Raw genomic sequence first — 20,428 nt, forward strand, 5'->3', positions numbered from 1 at the left:
GTGTTGCATACTTGACTTTGTATCCCTTGTCACTCTCGCCGGCTAAATGACCAGTAAAGCTTGTGTTGGTTGATCTAACTTATTGTGAGTTGTCTGTTTTAAGAAATGTACCTTAACAGTTCTGGGCTGTTTCCTGCATCTACCCTGTCCAATCCCTCACTAATTTTATACGATTCTATAAGATACCTGCTCATTCTTCTGAATTCCTGTGAATACAAACCCAGTCGACCCATTTTGATTCAGATTCAACTTTAATTGTCATTGTCAGTGTACAGTACAGAGACAACAAAATGCAGTTAGCATCTCCCTGGAAGAGCGACATAGAATATGATTTCAATAAATAAATCTATTTACATGTATACAGTCACAGTGTTTTTGCTGTGGAAGGAGTGTAAGGGGCGGGGGGGGGGGTGATTGGCAGTCACCGAGGTACATTGTTGAGTAGTTTGACAGCCGCAGGGAATAAGCTGTTCCTGGACCTTCATATTCTTTCAACATATGTCAGTCCCGCCATCATCCTATCTCCTTCCCATACTCTCTATCTCTCTATCCCATTCTCTCTCTCTCCATCTCTCCCTCACCACCCCCTCTCTCTCTCTCTCTTTATCCCCTTTTCTCTCTCCTATCTTCCCCTCCCCACCCTCTTTCAGTCTCTCTCTATCCCCTTCTCTCTCTCCATCTCTCCCTCCCCACCCTCTCCCTCTATCCCCTTCTCTCTCTCCATCTCCCCCCCCCTTTTCCCTCTCTCTATCCCCTTCTCTCTTTCCATCTCTCCCTCCCCACCCTCTCCCTCTCTCGCTATCCTCTTCTCTCTCCATCTCTCCCCCCGCCCTCTCTCTCTCTCTCTCTCTCTCTCTCTCTCTCTCTCTCTCTCTCTCTCTCTCTCTCTCTCTCTCTCTCTCTCTCTCTCTCTCTCTCTCTCTCTCTCTCTCTCTCTCTCTCTCTCTCTCTCTCTCTCTATCCCCTTCTCTTGAATTGCCTCTTCCATCCTCTGGCGGTAATGATTTGTCAAATCCAGCAGCTGTGAATTTTTAGATTAGATTCGTTTATTGCCATTCAGACCTTTCGGTCTGAACGAAATGTTGTTTCCCTGCAGTCATACATATAATTAAAAAATGACAAAAACACACAATCAACACAAGTTTAACATCCACCACAATGAGTTCACCAAACACCTCCTCACTGTGGTGGAAGGCAAAATCTTAAAGTCTTTGTCTCTTCCCTATTGTTCTCCCTCTGCGCCGAGGCGACAGTTCAAACTCCGCGGGTGGTCGCTACCGCCGCCACAGCTCCAAGATGCGGGTCTCCACTGCCGCCGCCACGGTTCCGGGGCCGAGTCGGGTCTCCGCTGCTGCTACCGCCGCCGCTACAACTTCGGGGCCGAGTCGGGTCTCCGCTGCTGTTGCTGCCGCCGCCGCCACAGCTTCGGGGCCGAGTCGGGTCTCCGCTGCTGCTGCTGCGCCACGGTTCCGGGGCCGAGTCGGGAATCATCACACCGTTCCAGGAGCTCCATCATCGAAGACATTGGAGGAGCTGTGATGAATCAAAATAATGGAATTATCAAGTGTTGTCTGTTTTCCTCCACCCATAGCTGTCACTACCCCCACTCTGCTAAAAGGCAGACCACATGACGGAGATGAGGCGCTGCGATCAGCGGGTTGCTGTCAGGCCACGAGCCGGATCTACCCGCACCCTGCACGGAGGGAGGGAGACCCGGCTGTGATCCTCGACTTGCCCTGACAATGGTCCCCAGGCTGTTGCTGTAACATATTCCTGCGGCATCTTAACAATGCGCTAACTCACAACAATTGTCCCTCTCCTACTGTTCAATCCGACGGGTGCATCTCTTCTTGATTCTGGATGGACACAATGTCAACACAATTTGACAGAATACACCGTTGCGACATTAAACGCGACTTATTCTCACACTTTAGCTTTAGCATTCAGAGTTCAGAGGCACAGTATGCAAACAGGCCCTTCGGCCCAGCGAGTCCATGCCAATCATCAATCGATCACCCGCTCACACTAGTTTTATGTTATCTCCCGCTCTGCATATTAGGAGCACATTTACAGAGGGCAATTGATGTTCATGCCAGCTTGCCATAGGGATGTGGGAGGAAACACACGCCGTCATAGGAAAAACGTGCAAACTCCACGTAAACAATGGCCGTGGATGGAATCGACCCAGAGTCACCGGAGCCGTGAGCCAGCGGTTCTACCAGCTGCACTACTGTGCCCACACTTATTATTGTCACATGTACTGAGAAACCGTGAAAATATTTTGTTTGCATGCTATCCAATCTAATCAGGTAATACTATACATAAATACAGCCAAGCCAAGCACAAGTACAGCAGGTAGAGTGAAGAAAGTAATGAAATATTAATATTATTCATTGGCTCCTTTTACCCTATCCCCGCCCTATCTCGAGGGGCACAGAGAGAGAAATGGGACGGGAGAGGGATAGAGGGTCGAGAGAGAGAGAGGAGAGGGAGAGAGAGAGAGAGGAGAGGGAGGGAGGAGAGAGGGGGGCGAGAGAGGGGGATGGAGAGGGGGGGGAGAGGGAGGGGGGAGAGAGGAGAGAGGGGGAGAGAGAGGGGGGAGGTAGAGAGGGGGAGAGAGGGGGGAGAGAGAGGAAAGTGGGGAGAGAGGGAGAGAGAGATTCAAGAGAGTTTATTGTCCTGTGTCCCTGATAGGACAATGAAATTCTTGCTTTGCTTCAGCACAACAGAACATAGTAGGCATGAATACAGAACGGATCAGTGTGTCCATATACCATTATATACGTAAATACACACATGAATAAATAAAACTGCTGAAGTGCAAATAACAGATAATAATGGGCTATTAATGTTCAGAGGTGGGGAGAGGAGATCCATGTCTCTGAGAGGGGAAGAGAGAGCGGGGAGAGAGAGAGGGGGGAGCGACAGAGGGAGAGACAGAGGGAGAGGGGGAAGAGACAGAGATAGAGGGGGGAGGGAGAGGGGGTGAGAGAGAGAGGGGGGAGAGAGAGGGGGGGAGAGACAGAGAGGGGAGAGACAGAGAGGGGGAAAGATAGAGGGAGGAGGAGACAGAGGGGGGGGGGGAAGAGACAGAGGGGGGGAAGAGACATGGGGGGGGGGGAAGAGACAGAGGGGGGAAGAGACAGAGGGGGAAGAGACAGAGGGGGAAGAGGCAGAGAGGGAGGGGGAGGGAGACAGAGGGAGAGGGGGAGAGACAGAGAGTGGGAGGAAGAGACAGGGTGGGAGAGAGACAGAGAGGGGGGGGGGAGACAGAGAGGGGGAGGAGCGGAAGAGAGAGAGGGGGAGGAGAGGAGATCCACGTCTCTGTGTCGCCGTCAATCCGTTTACTCGCTGCCGAGCGGTCGCCACACGTGAGTTTTGTGACTGACGACAGATCGCAGCGGGGATATAAACGGGAAATAACATCAATAACGGCAACGTTTGTAACAGAAAATAGAAAGGAGAGAGCAGTGGGGATTTTAACATTCAAAAATAAGCAATTTTGTAAAAAAATAATCGTTCAAGATAAATGTTTAGAAAAGCATTTTCAGTCTAAATCAGCCGATCTAATAAACGCGACGTTTTTAAACATTTATGCAATAATCTTTCCACAAAGAATTATCCAAATATAAATAAATATCGAAATATTTTGAAAAAAACAGGAAAGCGTTGACCTTTTTAAAATGGTTCAAATGGAAATAATGAATGTAATCAAAAATAAACCGATTTTCTACACAAACAACAACAAAAGGCGGTGTTTTTGTGGCCCAGTGTTGTGATAGTGGGTGTAGATTGGTGACTTATTGCCGTTAGTTAGTAATAGAAACATAGAAAATAGGTGCAGGTGTAGAGGCCATTCGGCAATGTGTAAATGCCTTACAGTACCTGGCTAAGGTCAAGGCAGATGTGACTTTTCTCCAGGAGTGCAGGTTGCCACACCTCCGCTGCTATCGGAGGTGGTCGCGATGGTGGCCCCACGGACTGTCGGTGTGGTCGGGGGGCAATGATTGTCGTGCTTCCGGCCTGGGGAACTTGCTGCGGGGAGGGAACTTCGCCATCACTGAGGTCAGGGAGGTGGTTGCGGGACGTCTCCTCGTGGTGGATGTTATGTACCGTGGTTCTCCGCTCCGGCTGATTAATGTGTATGCCCCACCCGTGCGGAGCGAGCGGCAGGCCGTTCTCCAGCAGCTCCAGTTGGCCACGTCCCGGCAGCTCGTTCTGGCCGGTGACTTCAACTGCATCATTGATGCGGCTGGACGAACCGGCAGTGCCGACAACAGACTGGACAGCACGTCCAAGTTCCTGATGGAAATGGTAAAAGACGCAAAGCTGCACGACGCCTTCAGCGACCCTGCAGGCGTGTCCCTGCCGCGGTTCACCTGGTCGAGATCGGACGGTTTAGCCCGATCCCGGATAGACTTCGTCTTCACCACGAAGGCCGTTACGGTGAGACACACCGACCTCACGCCGATGTTCTTCTCTGACCACTGCCTCCTTCAGGCTTCCTGTCACCTACAGGAGGACCGGAAGGCAGGCAGAGGGACGTGGAAGTTAAACGTGAAGCTGTTGACCCCAGAGAACGTTGAGGAGCTAAAGAGGGACTACGCACGTTGGAGAACGGTGAGGCCCCTCTTTGACTCCCCGACACTCTGGTGGGAAGCAACCAAGGAGAACATTAAGAGGTTCTTCATAGCCAAAGGGGTTCAGAGAGCAAGACAGAGTCAGAGGGAATTGTGCCAACTCCAGACAGAATTGCAACAACTGCTCCTTCTGCAGTCGAGGGGGGGTGGATGTGAGGGAGGAACTTAGAGAGGTGAAGGACCGGCAAGCTCGGCTCTTTACCTCTGAATCCTCCAAGATCATCTTCCGATCCAGGGTCCGCCATGTGGAGCAGGATGAGACGTGCTCACGTTTCTTCTTCCATAAGGTTCACAGGGGGAGCTCTGTGATCAACAGCCTTAGGGAGGAGGACGGCTCGGTAGCATCCTCGCAGACAGACATGATGAGGGTCTGCAAATCCTTTTACTCGGAATTGAATGACCAAAAGGCCACAGACAGCACCGCCTCCCAGAACTTCCTGTCCTCTATCACGGAGGTCTTGGAGGACAGCAAGCGGGAGAGTCTGGACCAACCACTGACCCTAGAGGAGCTGACTGGCTGCATCCGCTCCTTTGACTGGAGTAAAACTCCCGGAAGCGATGGCTTACCGGCCGAGTTGTATTCGGCTCTGTGGGACTGGGTGGGCCCGGACCTGCTGGAAGTGTACAACGACATGCTTCTAGCCGGCAGCATGTCAGACTCCATGAGGAAGGGCAGCATCACCCTAATCTACAAGCAGAAGGGGGAGAGGAAGAATATAAAGAATTGGAGACCCATAACATTGTTGAATGTAGATTACAAGATCCTGTCTAAGGCCATCGCCAACCGGGTCAAGTCTGCTCTGGGACGTGCGATCCATCCGGACCAACCCTGTGCTGTACCTGGCTGGAAAATCTCAGACAGCCTAGCGCTGCTGAGAGATACCATCGCCTACGTGCAGGACAGACGGGTGGATGCCTGCCTAGTCAGCTTGGACCAGGAGAAGGCCTTCGACAGGATATCGCACACGTACATGAGGGACGTGCTCTCCAAAATGGGTTTCGGGGAGGGAATCCGAAATTGGATCAAACTGCTCTACACCAACATTCGTAGTGCGGTCCAAATCAATGGGTGGGAATCAGACAGTTTCCCTGTAAGGTCTGGAGTCAGGCAGGGTTGCCCTCTCTCTCCTGTCTTGTTTGTCTGCTGTGTTGAACCTTTTGCCGAGTCCATCAGGAAGGATGCGAGCATAAGAGGAGTGACGTTGCCAGGCAGTGGGGGCATTCAAGTAAAAACCTCCCTGTACATGGACGATGTCGCCGTCTTCTGCTCGGATCCAAGGTCGGTCCGCAGATTAATCAGCATCTGTGACCAGTTTGAGTCGGCCACGGGAGCCAGGGTGAACCGCAGGAAGAGCGAGGCCATGCTCTTTGGCAACTGGCCCGACCGATCTTCCATCCCCTTCACCATCAAGCCTGACTTCTTGAAGGTGCTGGGGATCTGGTTCGGAGGGGCTGAGGCGAGTAACAAGAATTGGCTGGAGCGGATAGCCAACGTGGGGAGGAAGCTGGAGCTGTGGAGGCAACGCTCCCTCTCCATAACCGGGAAAAATTTGGTCATCAGGTGTGAGGTGCTCTCGGGTCTGCTGTACTTGGCACAAGTGTGGCCTGTCCCTCCCTCCTACGCCACGGGGATCACCCGGGCCGTCTTCCAGTTCATCTGGGGGTCGAGGATGGACCGGGTGCGACGGGTCACAATGTACAAGTCGGCAGACACCGGGGGTAAAAGCGTGCCCAACGTCGCCCTCATCCTGATGGCCACCTTTGTGTGTGGCTGCATCAGGCGGAGTGTAGAGCCAAGGCACGTGGGCACTAAGTGCCACTACCTGCTGAGGTTCTACCTGTCCCCAGTGTTGCGAAGGATGGGCCTGGCGCAGATGCCACGCAATGTGCCAGTCAGCTGGTCATTACTGCCCCATCTGTCGTCTGTTGAAAGGTTCTTCCGGACCAACACCTTTGACCACAAGTCCATCGGGCAGTGGTCAGCACGGAATATCCTGCAGGCACTGCAGGGAAAGGACTCGATGGATCCGGTGGCGTGGTTCCCAGAGCAGACTGCCCAGCTTGTCTGGCAAAATGCCTCATCGCCAGAACTGACCAACAAGCACCAAGACCTGGCTTGGCTGGCGGTGAGGGGAGCCCTCTCAGTTAGAGCCCTCTCAGTTAGACTAGAACTAGGGGACATAGTTGCAGAATAAGGGGGGGCTCTTTTAAAACTGAGATGAGGAAGAACTTCTTCACCCAGAGGGTGGTTAATTTATGGAATTCACTGCCCCAGGGAGCAGTGGAAGCAGAAACTTTAAATATATTTAAGACTAAAATAGATGGTTTTTTAGCTGCCAAGGGGATAAGGGGCTACGGGGAGAGGGCAGGGATATGGACCTAGGTATGGTTAGCATAGTAAGACCTGAGTGATCTCCTGGACAAGTGTCGATCGCCTGGATTGGGGTCGGAGAGGAATTTCCCGGATTTTTTTCCCGAATTGGACCTGGGTTTTTATCCGGTTTTTTGCCTCCCCCAGGAGATCACGAGGTTTTTGGGGTGGAGAGGGGTGATAGCGGTATAAAGGGGAGGGTAGTGTCTTGTGTTCTGTGTCTTGTGTCTACTGTTTGTGGGTAAGTGTGTCTGTTTAGTGTTCAGCCATGAGCGAATGGCGGTGCGGGCTCGACGGACCTGGTGGTCTACTCTCGCACCTACTTTCTATGTTTCTATGTTTCTATGTTTTCCTGCACCGTCGGAACCTCACTACCAGCGCACGCTGCCCCCGGGACGGTTGCTATGGAGAGGAGACGGTTGCCCACCTCTTTGCAGAGTGTGGATTTGCAAAACGAGTCTGGAGAGGTATGAAAGGGTCCCTGGAACGATTTATCCCGAACAGCTCCGTTACAGAGGACTCTGTGATTTACGGACTGTTCCCAGGGACACATTCAGAGACTGACATCGAGTGCTGCTGGAGGGTCATCAACTCGGTGAAAGACGCTCTTTGGTCTGCCCGAGCGTTGCTCACCACCCAGCAGAGCGGTGTTTTCAAGAAGGGACTGCAGATGCTGGAAGATCGAAGGTACACAAAATTGCTGGAGAAACTCAGCGGGTGCAGCAGCATCTATGGAGCGAAGGAAATAGGCGACGTTTCGGGCCGAAACCCTTCTTCAGACTCAGAAGAGGGTTTCGGCCCGAAACGTCGCCTATTTCCTTCGCTCCATAGATGCTGCTGCACCCGCTGAGTTTCTCCAGCAATTTTGTGTACCTTCACCCAGCAGAGCGAGATGTCCGTCAGGGAATGTTGCCGACTGGCCCACTGCAGACTGCAGGAATACGTGCTAAGGGACTCGCTGAAGCTTGGTGCAGCCAACGCCAAGGCTCGGTGGGGGAGGGGGGGGGGGGCACAGTCTAGGGTCCTTCCGCTGCTGGACATGGTGGAGACGCCCCTCAAATTAAATTAAGGGAAGGTATCCCACGCCAGGGGACCACATGAGTGGCACGGGTGGGGGACATTTTTTTGTGGAACTTGAAATGTCAGATGGAAATTTTCGCACTGTGGACACATTGTATATATTTATTACTTGGACAGGGGCCACAGAGTGGAACTGATGGGGGACTGTTTGGTGAAATTTGACAAATGTTTAAAAAATTGTACTGGAAAAAATTTGTATAGTCTCCGAAAATGTCGGATGAATTTTGTTTGAATGGTTCAGGAATTGTATATATTTACCAATTGAATAAAGTATATTTTGAAATAAAAAAATAAATAAAAAAATTCGGCCCTTCGAGCCTGCACCGCCATTCAATATGATCATGGCTGAACATCCAACTCAGTATCCTGTACCTGCCTTCTCTCCATACCCCCTGATCCCTTTAGCCACAAGGGCCACATCTAACTCCCTCTTAAATCGGGATCTCGCAGGTTGGTGACCTGTTCTCCGGCGCTCCCGCGACAACAGCTGTGTCCTCTGGACTGGAGGGCCGCAGCTTCGGCGGCTTCGGCCACCCCGGGCCGCGGAACTGAACCGGCCCGTTCGCGGAGCTTGGATTCAGCCGCGGGACTGACATTGCTTACCATCGCCCGGCGGGGTCACAACATCCGAAGCCTGGATCGCCTCGGCGCAGAGGGAGAATAAGAAGGGAAGAGACATAGACTGAAGACTTTTGCCTTCCATCACAGTGAGGAGTATTCACCTCACTGTGGTGGATGTTCATTTGTGTTTTTTGTGTGTGATTTTGCCATTTTTTTACTATATGTAGGACTGCAAGGCAACAACATTTCGTTCAGACCGCAAGGTCTGAATGACAATAAAGGCTACTTTACTTTACTTTACTTAATATAGTCAATGAACTGTGGCCTCAACTACCTTCTGTGGCAGAGAATTCCACACATTCACCACTCTCTGTGTGTGTGGGGAAAACATGTTTTCCTCATCTCGGTCCTAAAATATTTGCCCCTTATCCTTAAACTGTGTGTGTGACCCCTTGTTCTGGACTTCCCCAACATCGGGAACAATCTTCCTGCATCCAGCCTGTCCAACCCCTTAAGAAATTTGTACGTTTCTATAAGATCCCCCCTCAATCTTCTAAATTCAAGAGAGGGTGGGGGGGGAGGATGTGATAATTCTCTCTCTGACCCCCCCCCACCCTCTCTTTCTCCCTCTCCCTCTCCCTCTCCCTCCATCTCGCCACTACACCTTTCTCTCTTCCCCTTCTCTTTCTCTCTCCCTCTCTTTCTCCCTCTTTCTCTCTCTCCATCTCTCCCCCAACAGTTTCCCATCCTAACAACCTGAACTAACAACTAACAACCTCTGTCTGTCTGTCTGTCTGTGTGTCTACTACACGTTGTTGTCATTCAAGATGATTTAAACTTCCCACCTGTGTTTATTCAACTCATTTCCAGCGGGAATGTGAAGGTCGGTCGTGGAGAAGCGAACTCCCAGTGACCGAGCGCGCGAGCGAGCGACCGTTGGTGAACAACCTTCTGGAAACGGCGGGAAATAACGGGCGGCAACGGCTGAGGGAGCGCGAGCGGCGACAGTTGGTGGGATCTCGGCGGCCATCTTGACTACTGGCAGTCAGTCAGTCAGTCTCCCATTGACGTCAATGCGAGTGAAGCCAGAGGCGGCCATCTTGACTACTGGCAGTCAGTCAGTCTCCCGTTGACGTCAGTGCGAGTGAAGCCAGAGGCGGCCATCTTGACTACTGGCAGTCAGTCAGTCTCCCGTTGACGTCAGTGCGAGTGAAGCCAGAGGCGGCCATCTTGACTGCTGGCAGTCAGTCAGTCTCCCGTTGACGTCAGTGCGAGTGAAGCCAGAGGCGGCCATCTTGACTACTGGCAGTCAGTCAGTCAATCTCCCGTTGACGTCAACAGTGTGGTCTGGCCGCCCGCCCGCGAGCGATGGTCGACAGTCGGGATGGGTTAGTGTGGGTGGGGGGGGGCGGGTGAATGAGCGACGGTCAACAGCTGGACAGCCGAGCGAGCGTCCACAGCTGTGAAGGGGGGGGGGGGGGGGAGTCGGTGATGGCCGTGGCTCCGGGCACCAACTGTCTCAAGGTCCCGCCCCCATCCGCGCTGATTGGACGAGGAGGCGGCGACCGACAGCGGTCCCGGCCAATGGGCGCAGGGTTAGAGGGACATCCCGCCTCCCATAGGTTCTGATTGGATGTGGACTGACTGATGGGCGGACGGATCATCCAATAGGCAGGGGTTGGAGGTTGTCCCGCCCCCTCTCGTTGCTGGTTGGATCGAGCAGGGAGAGGGGCGGACGGGTCATCCAATGAGGAGGGGGGTCTGAGGGTTGTCCCGAACGTGCGCATTGGAGGAGGATGGGAGACTGAGGGATGGAAGGGCCAATGGGCGGGGGAGTTGGTCGTTGTCCCGCCACCTGTCGTTGCTCATTGGAGGAGGAGGAGGGAGACGGACAGACGGCCCGGCCCAATTGGGAGAGGGGGTGTGGGGGGTCGATAGCCGTCACCAATTGAGAGGGTGACGGGCGGGAGTGTCAACAGCTGGAGGCCGAGCCTTATCCGCCCGGGAGCGAGTGTAATACAGTTTATTCGCCCGGGAGCGAGTGTAATACAGTTTGCTCACTGCATTTCATCAAGTATGGCATTATTTGTGTTTTTTCTTGATTCCTTTGGTATCTAAAAATTCTCAGAAGTGATAAATCTGGCTGTAAATTTTTCTTCAGATGCGTTTTCATTATGTATGTAAAAACCCACTTGAGAACCATGGGCGATTTAAAAAAAAATACAGCTAAATTTATCACTTCTGAATCTTTTTAGATGCCAAAGGAATTAAGAAAAAACACAAATAATGCCTTAGTTGATGCAATGCAGTGAGCAAACGGCCAATGTTCGCCAAGCACTCTGGCTGTTGTTGTCCCCCTTATTCTTAAACTGTGACCCCTTGTTCTGGACTTCCCCAACATCGGGAACAATCTTCCTGCATCTAGCCTGTCCAACCCCTTAAGAATTTTGTACGTTTCCATAAGATCCCCCCTCAATCTTCTAAATTCTAGCGCGTACAAGCCGAGTCTATCCAGTCTTTCTTCATATGAAAGTCCTGACATCCCAGGAATCAGTCTGGTGAACCTTCTCTGTACTCCCTCTATGGCAAGAATGTATTTCCCCAGGTTAGGAGACCAAAACTATACGCAATACTCCAGGTGTGGTCTCACCAAGACCCTGTACAACTGCAGTAGAACCTCCCTGCTCCTATACTCAAATCCTTTTGCTATCAATGCTAAATTTCGGGTCGAGACTGAGGACGGTCTCGACCAGAAACGTTACCCATTCCTTCCAGCATTTTGTGTTTACCTAAACAGCGCCTATCTATCCACGTGGCGGTGTGCCGGCAAGCTGGAGGAGTGGGCAAAGGCCTTGCCACAGAGCGGGCAGGTGAAGGGGCGTTGGCCGGTGTGGACTCGCCGGTGCTCCAGCAGGTGGTCAAGGCTTACCACAGGATGGGCAGGGGAAGGGATGCTCACCGCTGTGGGTACGCCGGTGCTGCCACAGGCTGGACATGCGGTTGAAACTCTTGCCACACTCAGCGCACACAAAGGGTCTCTCTCCAGTGTGTATCCGCTGGTGCTCCCGCAGCCCCCATGCTCTCTTGTCACAGTGGGAGCAGCTGCTCGCCGACATGGCCCCGCCGGTGCGGCCGCAATCCCCGCGAGCTGTCAAACGACTCACCACAGTACGGGCAGTCGTAGGGCGGGCCACTGGTGTGCACGTGCTGGTGAGACAGGGCATGGGAGGGCATGGCAAAGTGCTCTCCACACACCGGGCTGTGGACGGGACGGCCACCTGCATGCACCCGCTGGTGAGATCGCAGGTTGCAGGAACGGGTCAAGCTCTTGCCACACTGGGCGCAGGTGTAGGGGCGCTCGCCAGTGTGGGTGCGCTGGTGCTTCTGCAGGTGAGGAGACTGAGTGAAGCCCTTGCCGCACTGGGCACAGATGAAGGGGCGCTCCCCGGTGTGGGTGCGCTGGTGCACCTGCATGGTGCTGGAGTGGGTGAAGCCCTTGCCGCACTGGGCACAGGTGTAGGGGCGCTCGCCGGTGTGGGTGCGCTGGTGATCCAGCAGGCCGCTGTACTGGGTGAAGCCCTTGCCGCAGTCGCTGCAGATGTAGGGCCATTCCCCGGTGTGCAACTGCCGGTGCACCTTTAATTCCGTGGACGACTTGAAGCGCTTTCCGCATTCGGAGCAGGTGAAGGGCCGCTCCCCGATGTGCAACCGCCTGTGCACCTTTAGTTCCATGCACGACTTGAAGCTCTTGCCGCAGTCGGAGCAGGTGAAGGGCCGCTCACTGCTACGCACCCGCCGGTGCTCCCACAGCCCCGACAGCTGGGTAAAGCTCTTGCCGCATGTGGAGCAGCCATAGTGCCTTTCGCCCGTGAACCCGCCGGTGGGTCTCCAGGACATTCGCCGTCTTGAAACTCTTGCCGCACTCTGAGCAGTTGAATGGGTGTTCACCTGTGTGCACCCGCCGGTGGATCTCCAGCTCGCTCGGGCTCCGGCAGGCCGTGCCACATACGTCACACTCATAACGCTTCTCCTTGTTGTGCCCCGTCATGTGGTCCTCCACCAAAGCTCAGCCCCTCGAAGCTCAGCCCGCACACCGAGCAGATGGGAGGCTCACCGGCACCCTGGACGCCCTCAATGGCCGCTCACGTCCCCGGCTCTCCGTCCACAGTAACGGCTCCAAAACCGTGCAGGAGTGGAACACAGAGGGTCAACAAGCTGGCAAACAGGACATTACTAGCACATATTGAGTATGTTTATGGCAGAGGAAACCATTATATAATTCTGCGCGGCACACTGGCGCACCGGTACAGTTGCTGCCTCACCGCCAGAGACCCGGGGCCGATCCTGACTACGGGTGCTGTTTGTGCGGAGATTGTACGTTCTCTCCTTGCCCTGCGTGGGTTTTTACTCCGGCTGCTCCGGATTCCTCCAACATTTCAAAGACGTTCAGGGTTGTAGATTAATCGGCCTCAGCAAAATTGCTGAATTTTCCCTAATGTGCGTGGGATAGTGCTAGTGTACGGGGTGATCGCTGGTCGGGGCGGACTCCGTGGGCCGAAAGACCTGTTGTTTCCGCGCTGCATCTCTAAACTAAACTAAACCAAAGAAGGGTGTTGACCCAAAACGCCACCCATTCCTTCTCTCCAGATGCTGCCTGACCCGCTGAGTTACTCCAACACTTTGTGTCTATCTTCTCCACAGATGCTGCCTGACCCGCTGAGTTACTCCAGCACTTTGTGTCTATCTTCTCCACAGATGCTGCCTGACCCGCTGAGTTACTCAAGCGGGTCAGGCAGCATCTGTGGAGAAGATAGACACAAAGTGTTGGAGTAACTCATGCACTTCGTCATCCAGTCATAGAGTGATACAGCGTTGGAAAGAAGCCCTTCAGCCCAACTCGTTCCCGCACTCCTAGATCCCTCGGCTCCACACATTCCGCAAGGCTCAGAGTTGTACAGAGTCCTAGTGAGACCACACCTGGAATACTGTGTGCAGTTTTGGTCCCCTAATTTGAGGAAAGGCATTCTTGCTATTGAGGGAGTGCAGCGTAGGTTTACAAGGTTAATTCCCGGGATGGCGGGACTGTCATATGCTGAGAGAATGGAGCGGCTGGGGTTGTACACTCTGGAGTTTAGGAAGAGACGGAATCTTATTGAAACATATAAGATTGTTAAGGGATTGGACACGCTGGAGGCAGGAAACATGTTTCCGATGTTGGAGGAGTCCAGAACCAGGGGCCACAGTTTAAGAAGTAGGAGTAAGCCATTTAAAACGGAGACGTGGTTAGTCTTTAGAATTCTCTGCCTCAGAGGGCGGTGGAGGCCACTTCTCTGGATACTGTCAAGGGAGAGGTAGATAGGGCTCTTAAAGATAACGTCAGGGGATATGTGGAGAAGGCAGGGACGGGGTAGTGATCGGGATGATCAGCCATGATCACATTGAATGGCGGTGCTGGCTCAAAGGGCCGAATGGCCTACTCCTGCACCTATTATCTAATGCCCCAGCGCCCCGCCATTCAGTGAAGATCCTGCCCTGGTTTGACTTCCTAAACTGCAACACTCTCCCCACCCCCAAACAATGTGACCTCCTCCCTGTGGCTCCCTGCCCCTTACCCCTGCCACCTCCTGCTCCTTACCCCCCTTTGCTCCCTCCCCCTTCCCAAAGTGTGAATCCCCACCAGGCTCCCTACCCGTTCCTTGACTCACTTATACCCTCTCCACCCCCCCCCCCCCCCCAGTTCCCTGCCTCCCCCCCATTCATCCCTCTCGGCAGCAAACCCACTCCCCCTTGAATCCCTCCCCCCTCCCTTTGCTCCCTGCTTCCCCCCGCTACTAACTTCACCCCTTTTCCACCCCCAGACTCTTGCCCCCTCCCTCCCCGTACTGTCTCCTCTCTCTCTCTCTGAACCTCTCCCCTTATTCCTGCCCCTCAGCCTCCCACCGCTCAGATATCTCTCTCTTCCTCTCCCCTCCGAATCTCTCTCTCCTCCCCTCCCCTCTCTCACTCGCTCCTTTCTCTCTCCACCCCTCAATTTCTGTAACTGCTCCTCTCTCTCTCTCCCTCTCCCTCTACTCAATCCCTCTCTCCCTCCCCACTCCCTGTCTCTCTATCTCCCTCCCACCCTCTGTCTCTCTCTCCCTCTTTCTGTCTCTCTCTGTGTCTCTGTCTCTCTCTCCCCCCCCCTCTCTCCCTCCCTCCCTCAGCTCTTTTTCTCCCCCCATGTTGTTCTCTCTCTCCCTCACTCCCTCTCTCTCTCGCTCTCTACACCCCTCTCTCTCACTCACTCCCTCTCTGTGCCGCCCCGGCCCCTATCTCTGGCTCTCTCTCTATCCTCTCTTCTCACTCACTCTCTCCCCACCCCCTATCTCACCCTCTCTTGTTCTCTTCCTTTCTCTCTCCATCTCTCCCTCCCCACCCTCTCTCTCTCTTGTTCTCTCCCTCCTCGCACTCTCTCCCTCTCCTCCTCTTTTTTCTCCCCCTCTTTCTCTCTTCCGCCCCTATCTCTCTCTGTCTCTCCCTCTCTATCCCCTTCCCCCTCTCTCCCCTTCTCTCTCTCTCCCTCTCACTCTGTCTCTCCCCTTCTCCCTCTCCCCTTCCCTCTCTCCCCTGCTCCCCTTCTCTCACCGTCCAGTACAAAGATCCTCCAGCGCTTTATTTAGGAGCTTTGGTCCCGTGCGGGTCGGCTCCATCTTGGCCACAGACGCGTCATTTCCGGGCTGAGGCCCCTCCCTCTGTCTGCGGGGCAACGGGCCGGGGCCGTGACGTCATTTCCGGGCTGAAGCCCCTCCCTCTGTCTGCGGGGCAACGGGCCGGGGCCGTGAGGTCATTTCCGGGCTGAGGCCCCTCCCTCTGTCTGCGGGGCAACTGGCCGGGGCCGTGAGGTCATTTCCGGGCTGAGGCCCCTCTCTCTGTCTGCGGGGCAACGGGCCGGGGCCGTGAGGTCATTTCCGGGCTGAGGCCCCTCTCTCTGTCTGCGGGGCAACGGGCCGGGGCCGTGAGGTCATTTCCGGGCTGAGGCCCCTCCCTCTGTCTGCGGGGCAACGGGCCGGGGCCGTGAGGTCATTTCCGGGCTGAGGCCCCTCCCTCTGTCTGCGGGGCAACGGGCCGGGGCCGTGAGGTCATTTCCGGGCTGAGGCCCCTCCCTCTGTCTGCGGGGCAACGGGCCGGGGCCGTGAGGTCATTTCCGGGCTGAGGCCCCTCCCTCTGTCTGCGGGGCAACGGGCGGTCAGGGCCGGGCCGGGCCGGGCGGGGATGAGCCGTGAGTACAACCCCTCCTCCACTCTCACTCTCTCTCCCTCCGCCGCCGGTGAAGCGTTTCTAATCTCCCTCTCCCTCACTACCCGGGGTCCGGGCCCCGTTGCTAGGGGGAGGATGACGCCTCCACCGGAAGTCGCTCCCCTCCGCGGCCCAACAAACCCTCACAACTCGCTTTAAATAAAAGATCTTGGCTCCAAACCCCGTCCACACGTGATTCCACCTCCTCCCCCCCCCGGGACACAGGCGGCTGTGGAGCATTTTACTGCCGGTTTACAGGGTTTATTGGATCTTCCCGCCTCCACCCCCGCGGGGTCAGGGCTCCCCCCCCTCTCCCCATCTCCCCATCTCCCCATCTCCCCATCTCCCCATCTCCCCATCTCTCTCCCCATCCCCCCCCTCCCTCCCCCCCTCTCCCCATCTCTCCATCTCCCCATCTCTCTATCTACTGTCAAATAGTAAACAACGACTGTGGGATAATGTACACAGACATCTCTCTCCCTCTCTGCCTCTCTCTCTCTGCCTCTCTCTCTATCTCCATCTCCCGATCTATCGCTTTCTGTCTCTAAATCTATATATCTCTGTCTATCTACCTCCATCTATCTCTCTATTTATCTCTCCCTCTATCTCTCAATTTCTGTCTCTGGAGGGGGAGAGGGTGGGGAAGGAGATGGGGAGAGAGAAGGGGATAGAGAGAGAGAGGGTGGGGAGGGAGAGATGGAGAAAGAGAAGGGGATAGAGAGAGAGAGGGAGAGATGGCGAGAGAGAAGGAGATAGAGAGAGAGGGAAAGGGTGGGGAGGGAGAGATGGAGAGAGGGTGGGGAGGGAGAGAGAGAGAGAGAAGGGGATAGAGCTAGAGGGGGAGAGAGTGGGGAAGGAGAGGAAGAGAGAGAAGGGGATAGAGAGAGGGTGGGGAGGGAGAGATGGAAAGAGAATTGGATAGAGAGAGAGAGAGAGAGGCTGGAGAGGGAGAAAGGGATAGAGAGAGAGAGTGAGAGAGAGAGAGAGAGGCTGGAGAGGGAGAGATGGCGAGAGAGAAGGGGATAGAGAGAGAGAGGGTGGGGAGGGAGAGAAGGGGATAGAGAGAGAGAGGGGGGTGGGGAGGGAGAGACAGGGAGAGAGAGAAGGGGTTAGAGGAAGAGAGAGAGAGTGGGGAGGGAGAGATGGAGAGAGAGAGAGAGAGAAAGGGATAGAGAGAGAGAGGGTGGGGAGGGAGAGATGGAGAGAGAGAAGGGGATAGAGAGAGAGAGGGAAAGAGGAGAGAGAGAGAGAGGGAGGGAGATTGCGAGGAGGGAGAGATGGAGAGAGAGAAGGTGATAGAGGGTGGGGAGGGAGAGAATGGGAGAGAGGGTGAGATGGAGAGAGAGGGAAAGAGGGTGGGGAGGGAGAGATGTAGAGAGAGAGAGGGCGGCGAGGGAAAGATGGAGAGGGAGAAGGGGATAGAGGGTGGGGAGGGAGAGATGAGAGAGAAGGGGATAAAGAGAGGGAAAGAGGGGAGAGAGAGGGACATTGCAAAGAGGGTGGGGAGGGAGAGATGGAGAGGGAAAGAAGGTGGGGAGTGAGAGATAGAAACATAGAAACATAGAAATTAGGTGCAGGAGTAGGCCATTCGGCCCTTCGAGCCTGCACCGCCATTCAATATGATCATGGCTGATCATCCAACTCAGTATCCCGTACCTGCCTTCTCTCCATACCCTCTGATCCCCTTAGCCACAAGGGCCACATCTAACTCCCTCTTAAATATAGCCAATGAACTGGCCTCGACTACCCTCTGTGGCAGGGAGTTCCAGAGATTCACCACTGTCTGTGTGAAAAAAGTTCTTCTCATCTCGGTTTTAAAGGATTTCCCCCTTATCCTTAAGCTGTGACCCCTTGTCCTGGACTTCCCCAACATCGGGAGCAATCTTCCTGCATCTAGCCTGTCCAACCCCTTAAGAATTTTGTAAGTTTCTATAAGATCCCCTCTCAATCTCCTAAATTCTAGAGAGTATAAACCAAGTCTATCCAGTCTTTCTTCATAAGACAGTCCTGACATCCCAGGAATCAGTCTGGTGAACCTTCTCTGCACTCCCTCTATGGCAATAATGTCCTTCCTCAGATTTGGAGACCAAAACTGTACGCAATACTCCAGGTGTGGTCTCACCAAGACCCTGTACAACTGCAGTAGAACCTCCCTGCTCCTATACTCAAATCCTTTTGCTATGAAAGCTAACATACCATTCGCTTTCTTCACTGCCTGCTGCACCTGCATGCCCACTTTCAATGACTGGTGTACCATGACACCCAGGTCTCGCTGCATCTCCCCTTTTCCTAGTCGGCCACCATTTAGATAATAGTCTGCTTTCCTGTTTTTGCCACCAAAATGGATAACCTCACATTTATCCACATTATACTGCATCTGCCAAACATTTGCCCACTCACCCAGCCTATCCAAGTCACCTTGCAGTCTCCTAGCATCCTCCTCACAGCTAACACTGCCCCCCAGCTTAGTGTCATCCGCAAACTTGGAGATATTGCCTTCAATTCCCTCATCCAGATCATTAATATATATTGTAAATAGCTGGGGTCCCAGCACTGAGCCTTGCGGTACCCCACTAGTCACAGCCTGCCATTGTGAAAAGGACCCGTTTACTCCTACTCTTTGCTTCCTGTTTGCCAGCCAGTTCTCTATCCACATCAATACTGAACCCCCAATGCCGTGTGCTTTAAGTTTGTAAACTAATCTCTTATGTGGGACCTTGTCGAAAGCCTTCTGGAAGTCCAGATACACCACATCCACTGGTTCTCCCCTATCCACGCTACTAGTTACATCCTCGAAAAATTCTATAAGATTCGTCAGACATGATTTACCTTTTGTAAATCCATGCTGACTTTGTCCAATGATTTCACCACTTTCCAAATGTGCTGCTATCCCATCTTTAATAACTGACTCTAGCAGTTTCCCCACTACCGATGTTAGACTAACTGGTCTGTAATTCCCCGTTTTCTCTCTCCCTCCCTTCTTAAAAAGTGGGGTTACGTTTGCTACCCGCCAATCCTCAGGAACTACTCCAGAATCTAAAGAGTTTTGAAAGATTATTACTAATGCATCCACTATTTCTGGAGCTACTTCCTTAAGTACTCTGGGATGCAGCCTATCTGGCCCTGGGGATTTATCGGCCTTTAATCCATTTAATTTACCCAACACCACTTCCCGGCTAACCTGGATTTCACTCAATTCCTCCAACTCCTTTGACCCGCGGTCCCCTGCTATTTCCGGCAGATTATTTATGTCTTCCTTAGTGAAGACGGAACCAAAGTAGTTATTCAATTGGTCCGCCATATCCTTGGAGATGGAGAGAGAGAAGGGAATAGAGAGGGAGAGAGAGTGGGGAGGGAGAGTTGGAGAGAGAGAAGGGGATAGAGAGGGGGAGAGGGTGGGGAGGGAGAGATAGAGAGAGAGGGGGAAAGTGTGGGGAGGGAGAGATAGAGAGAGAAGGGGATAGAGAGTGAGAGTGGGCGGGGAGGGAGAGATGGAGAAAGAGAAGGGGATAGAGAGAGAGAGAGAGGGGGTGGGGAGGGAGAGATGGAGAGAGAGAAGGGGGTAGAGAGAGAGAGGGTGGGGAGGGAGAGATGGAAAGAGAAGGGGATAGAGAGAGAGGCTGGAGAGGGAGAGATGGAGAGAGAGAGAAAGGGATAGAGAAAGGGATAGAGAGAGAGAGAGAGAGAGAGAGAGAGAGTGGAGAGGGAGAGAAGGGGGGAGAGAGGGAAAGAGGGTGGGGAGGGAGAGATGGAGAGAGGGAAGGGGATAGAGAAAGAGGGAAAGAGGATGGGGAGAGAGAAGGGGATAGAGAGAGAGAGGGTGGGGAGGGAGAGATGGAGAGAGAGAAGGGGATAGAGAGAGAGAGAGTGTACAAGCCCAGCCGCTCTATTCTCTCAGCATATGACAGTCCCGCCATCCCAGAAATTAACCTTGTAAACCTACGCTGCTCTCCCTCAATAGCAAGAATGTCCTTCCTCAAATTCGGACACCAAAACAGCACACAGTGTGTGGTCTCACTTGGACTCTGTACAACTCTGAGCCTTGCGAATGAGTGGAGCCGAGGGATCTAGGAGTGCGAATACTAGTTGGGCCGAAGGACCTCTTTCCAAAGCTGTATCACTTTATGACAAAGTGCTGGAGTAACTCAGCGGGTCAGGCAGCATCTGTGGAGAGAAGGAATGGGTGGCATTTTGGGTCGACACCCTTCTTTGGTTTAGTTTAGAGATGCAGCGCAGAAACAACAGGTCTTTCGGCCCACGGATCCCGCGCCGACCAGCGATCACCCCGTACACTAGCACTATCCCACGCACATTAGGGAAAATTCAGCAATTTTGCGGAGGCCGATTAATCTACAACCCTGAACGTCTTTGAAATGTTGGAGGCAACCGGAACATCCGGAGTAAAATCCCTCGCAGGTCAAAGGGAGAACGTACAAACACCGCGCAGACAGCACTCGTAGTCAGGATCGAGCCCGGGTCTCTGGCGGTGTGTCGCGCAGAA

General features: G+C 53.7%; 1 long non-coding RNA gene across 1 annotated transcript; it reads left to right on the top strand.

Moving 5' to 3' along the window:
- Nucleotides 1-12,768: 12,768 nt before the first annotated feature.
- LOC116990188 lies at nucleotides 12,769-20,408 on the top strand. Its single transcript, XR_004416460.1, has 3 exons — nucleotides 12,769-12,836; nucleotides 13,259-13,264; nucleotides 20,399-20,408. It is a non-coding gene; the product is annotated as an uncharacterized LOC116990188 (long non-coding RNA).
- The last annotated feature ends 20 nt before the right edge of the window (nucleotides 20,409-20,428 follow it).

The sequence above is a fragment of the Amblyraja radiata genome, chromosome 30 (assembly GCF_010909765.2).
Source record: "Amblyraja radiata isolate CabotCenter1 chromosome 30, sAmbRad1.1.pri, whole genome shotgun sequence".
Lineage (NCBI taxonomy): Eukaryota > Metazoa > Chordata > Chondrichthyes > Rajiformes > Rajidae > Amblyraja > Amblyraja radiata.